Below are 6,000 nucleotides of genomic sequence, written 5' to 3'. Positions count from 1 at the left end.
GAAGCAGAGACTGCTAGTGGTCAACGGACATCACCTCTTTTGTTTGTTCATTTTTGTTTTGTTTTATTTTAATTTGTTCAGTCCAGGAACCAAGCCCATGGAATGGCACTGTTTACAGTAAGGTGGGTCTTCCCTCATGATAATCCCTCAGGGACCTGACTAGAGAAGCTAACCTAATCTAGATAATCCCTCGACAGAGTGCTTGGAGGCTAATGTCCTAGGAGATTCTAGATCTGTCGAATTGACAATCAATATTAAGGGGGTCATAGTCTCACAGAAAATGGATGTCTTAATCTTTCATTATTCTAACTATCAGATTGGTTAAACAGTGACTGTTAAGTATTGTGTTAAATAATAAATCTATACTTTATTATTATACAATCCTGAAAAGAACCCAGTAAAGTACATGTTGTTATAAAATTGAAAAGAAATATTTCTTAATAAAATTAAGAAATGTGTGGAGGGCAATCCTATAGCTGAGTGCTAAGATCATAGATAACTCTTTCCATGACAGTAGACTTCCTACTTTTTCTGTCAAGATGGAGACAGATGCACACCTGTGTGCTGATGGCAGAAGGATGGAGACAGATGCACATCTGTACACTGATGGCAAAAAGATGGAGACATGCACATCTGTGCGCTGATGGCAAAAAGATGGAGACAGATGCACATCTGTGCGTTGATGGCAGAAGGATGGAGACAGATACACATCTGTGCACTGATGGCAGAAGGATGGAGACAGATGCACATCTGTGTGCTGATGGCAAAAAGATTGAGACAGGTGCACATCTGTGTGCTGATGGCAGAAGGATGGAGACAGATGCACATCTGTGCACTGACGGCAGAAGTTACTGGTGTGTTCTGACAGAAAGTCATAAAAATATTCAGAGCCTCTGGTCCAACAAACATATTTCAAAATTCACCCTGCCAACAATATTTAAATAGCAAAAGGTGGTTCTCAAACCCATAAACAGTAGAACTCAGAGATGAAAAAAAAATCTCACAATGCTACCTGATCACTGAAGGAGACATTAAGTAGACAATGGTTTTTGAAGTTCATGAACTATCAAATAGAAGTTCTAAAGGTTTGCAGGATTTTTATCTCAATATGGCAAAACTGAATGGCAAATATATAAAAGTGATATATACACAAGATACAGTTTCTATAGAAACTGAAAGATAAGCAAACTGATTTATTTGAGTGACAGTGCTGTGGGTATTTTATTATTCTTGTATTTATAGTACTTGTGAAATAAAACTTTACCAAAATAAGAATAGAATCTGATCTTTCTATAACACAGAATCAATGTTTTATGGCAAAAATAATCTCTAAGAAACAAAATTTATAGACCAAAAATTATTTGTTGCATTTTGATAAAGAGTCAACAATTTGCCTTTTATCTCAACAATTGGAGTAATAAGTACATAAATCCCATCACATCCAATTGGTGGAAGACAAAATAATATTGGAGCCACACAGCATGTCCCATGTATAAAATGAGTTTAAGAGACTTTAAGTTGAGGTTACATTTACTTTAAAGTAAGGTAGTTATGTCTTGATTGCCAGTGCCATAACAAAACGTAATAAATAACAGAAATTTATTTCTCACAATTCTGGAGTCTGAGATCAGAATGTTAGCATGGTTAGTGAGGGCATTCCTCTAGGTTTCAAACTACCAACTTCTTATATCCTCACACAAAAAAAAGGGGGTCAAGAGATTCCCCCTGGGGTTCCTTTTAATAAAAATTACAATGTGCATCTAGTTGATGAGGCCCTGCCTTGGCATCTGATCATCTCTCAAAGGCTCTCTCTGCATTCCAATTCCATTACATTGTAGGGTAACACTATCAACCTGTGAATTTATGAGGATATAAACATTGAGTACACTGTAACTTTCGAAAATATGCATTTTTAAGATGATTAAAAAATCATTTTAAAGCTTTAAAGTAATATAGGCATGACTATTTCTGTTTTCTTCAGCTCTCTTGAGAATCATTAATTCCATACAATGGATGAACACAGATGATTTCTAATTGACCTTTAAAGAATTTCATTTCAACTTCAGTTTATTTATTCAAATCTACCAATGGGTCAAGTTTGAAGAGACTTCTGAGTGCAGAGAATAACATAAATTTAAAGTTGCCTCTTCCTTCATCCTATGAGAGATAGGAGATATTTGAAATTGTTCTAGTTGCTATGGTGGTTGCCAAGGTCTCCCACAGAGCTGATATCCAAGAGTAAGTCACACATGGGATCTCTGTTTGTGCTCAAGATTGAAGTCAATTGGCTCTCATAATGAAATTGTAGCAAGGTCAAGGTAAGGAATAGCCCAAGCCTTCCCCTCTTTTAAATGACACACAGAGGAACCAAGGGAACTTTGATCATAACTTGAAATGGATATCAGTCTACTTCAAAGTCTTGTAGAACTTCTGATCACAAATTAATCCACTTTAATGAGAGTTACATATTTCCTCCAGCCTCAACATTTCAAGTAGACTGGTTGGTTGGTTTTGCTAAATTGGAGTTTAAATACATATATGTTTTGCATTTGTATGTGTGCATCTGATATACCTGAATATAACTCTGTGTGTTTCCATGTGCAGTGATTTGCTCTGTAGAGTTGCGTGTGCACATGTATATGCATGTGGAGGTCAAAGGTGGGCATAGGGTGTCTTTTTAGCTTTCCACCTTATTTACTGGGTCAGGTTCTCTCACTGAGCCTGAAACCTTTAGATTTGGGGAGTCTACTTCATCAGCTTGCTTGAGGGCTAACCTGTCTCCACCTCCTGAGTGCTGGAGCCACCATATCTGCCCAACTTTTATTTGGGTGCTGGGAATCAAAACACCAGTCCTCACATACAGCAAGCTCTTTATCTACTAAGTCACCTTCCCTGTCCTGACTTTGTATTTTCTAATGCTGCAGAGTTTCAGACAAGTTAAGTACATCTTAAACCTGACCTTCCATGATGTTCAGACAGCATAAATCATTTTCCTCACCTCGCATGATGCTGTAGTTCATTATTCCTCTTCCAAAAGCTGTATACACACACAAACACACACACACACACACACACACACACACACATACAATATAAATTGTATGTTCCACCTCAACAAGAACTACACCAATGGACATGGTAACATGGAAAGGGAAGAGCTCAAGGCCTTAATCCTAAACAAAGAACTACAGAAAACAAGGATGTTGAGAGTGGAGTGGACAAATGGTCTTCCTTAGAGAAGAGCTCCCCAACTAGTTATCCAGCAACAAGTGGTCAACCCTGCACATAAAAGTAACATACAGATTGAGCAGGTTGTAAATGCTTATGAATACTCTCTTTGGGTCTCTTTGTGTTGGCTCTTTCTGTCTCATTCTCTATCTCTTGTCACTTGCTGTCTCGCTGTCTGTCTGTCTCTCTCTCTGTCTCTCTCTCACACACAACAGCAACAATTAAAGAATATAAGCAATAAATTTAAGAGTGAGCAAGATGGTTGCAATAGGAGGGATTAAAGGGAAGGGGTAGTGATGTAATTATAATTTCAAAAATGTAATAAAACTACTAAGCAGAAAAAAAAACCACAAGTTTATCACACACACAAAAAGTCCTATATAATGGACAATCCAACAAGGACCTTTTCCAACAAGCAATGATGAACCCTTTCCTCCCTAAGTTTTATAGACTGTTACTACAGTGGTCCAGCTCTATTATTTAAGAACTAAATAACTGATAAAGACTGAGCATCTCTAACCCAAAAATCTTAACTACTCTAAAATCTGAGACATTTTTAGTACAAATGATACTATAAGTGAAAGATCCTATACTATGAATCTATATTTTATGCAGATAATTATTTAAATTATTCTATTAAATTACCATAATACCAAGTAAATAAATTCTAAATTTCTAATTTCAATACATTTGGGGTGCTAAGAATTCTAAAGAAGATATATTCGGCCTATACACTATAATATGGCACAACTAGCTCACCTTTCTTTAACTTTTCTGGATCCACCCAAACAGTAGTCTCCAGTCAAATTATGGCTCTCAGGGAAAAGGCCTAGTAGAGAGTAGAGTATAGATGTGGAAGGGCATTTCTAATTTCAGGAAGACCTGTGTATGTACTACAATAGTCTCTGTATTAGTCATGCCTTTGTTTTCCCTCCATTACTATTGCAAAATATCTAAGGCTGAGTATTTTCAAAAAGAATAGTATATGCAACCCACAATTTGTAGACTAAAAGTCCAAGGTTGTAGGCTTCACCTGTTTGGCCAAGGAAGGGCACTCAGTTGTACCATATTAGGACATTTTGATACAATGCATGTGTAAGACAGTAGGAGCCTATGTTCCTCCTTCCTAGAACCCTAGTTAGAGGATTATATTAATTCCTTCTGGATGGGTACAGATCAGAGCCCCCAATGACTTAGTTAAGTAGTTACTTTGTGTTAAATTATGGTCTTTCTTAACACATGGGGGAAATTCCATACCATCAATTCTTTGCTACCTGTCAGAAGATATTATAAGCAATAAAGTAAAATACCTGTAAGGTTTGTGTACAGGGTACATATGAAACAATTTTTTTGTTTACATTTGGATTTCATGATATTTCTCAAATATCACATGATGTGTATAAAAATATTCCAAATTGTTTTTAAAACTTAATTAGATCGAAAATACTTGTGGTGCTAAGAATTTTGGAGAAGTAGTACTCAGCCTGTACTGAATTAAATATTCACATATCAGTGGATTGGAAAGCACAATCAAATCATACCCAGCCCATGGAGACAGGACACAGCCTCAGAGAATGCTGCTACAACTCACCTCAGCCATGTGAGTTCCTAACACTCTCATCACCCTACCTTGGCCTTTTAATTTTGTACTGCACTAAAAGACTCAAATCTCCAATTTAATTTTTTCACTTGTACCCAAAATGGTACTGTTAATTTTAAAAGCCCATCACTGTTAAAAGTTCCCTCTTGGCATGTCTTAGGTCTGAATCCAGTGTATGCTATGCTTCATTGGTGACCTATCAAGCTCCATTTCCTTGCAGGAAGTCACCAGCCCAACCCCCATGATATCCACATAACTCAGAAAAGCACAGAGGACTGTCCACTAATAATTGCTCAATGGAATGAAGGCGGTCAGAGTTGCTTGATTTTTTTTTTATTTTCAATTTGATGATTTCACAGCACCCCAGATGAATCTCTGACATGGTTTATAATTTGCATGGCTGATTTCCCTTCTTCTGACCGATCTATCATGATTCTGACAAAATCTAACATGATTCTGTTTTAAAAAACAAAAAACAAAAAACATTTTATTAGATAAACAGAAGAGGCCCAGTTTCCAATGCCCTTGGTAACCATGGTAAGTTCTTTACATCAGCCTCTGTTCAAAACTTCTATTCTTACTTAATGACCTATTAACTTAGGGACCCTATGATAATCTTTCCTGCTCTTGACCATCCATCTTTTTTTGTATATAAATGTCTGAACACAAGGAAAGTGATTATGTTATTTATATGTTTTTATTGCTTCTCTCAAACTGAATTTTCATATTCCCAAATAACTTTTCAAATTATCTTATTTAATTGCCGTGAGGACATAATATAAGTAAGATGTTTGTCTATATTGTATTGAGAGCTTAGAAATTGAACCAGAAAGAGACTCAAAGATGATCCAAGCAGATGTGTGTGTGTGGAAGAAGTGAAGACAGATCTGGGATCTGCTCAGTGTGTCTTCATTGGCTGAGCCCCAGCCACAGGGCGGGGCCACCAAGGATTGATGCTTCTTTAAAAGCTGGTCACATGGCACAGAAGAAAAAAAGGTACAACCTACTTTCCAGTATGGTCACCAGTTAGTTGTGTGACTGTGCCCATGACCTCAGTGCCTTTTCCCTGTAGAAGAAATGTGTCAGATAAATGATCTTCATTGGCTCTCTTGGCCTGTGTCTGTTTTTTTTAAGAGTGTATTGGGGAGAAGGGGGTGCTGTGCCCAAGGATG

Source organism: Onychomys torridus, chromosome 8 (genome assembly GCF_903995425.1).
Source record: "Onychomys torridus chromosome 8, mOncTor1.1, whole genome shotgun sequence".
NCBI lineage: Eukaryota > Metazoa > Chordata > Mammalia > Rodentia > Cricetidae > Onychomys > Onychomys torridus.
This window is presented reverse-complemented; position numbering follows the sequence as displayed.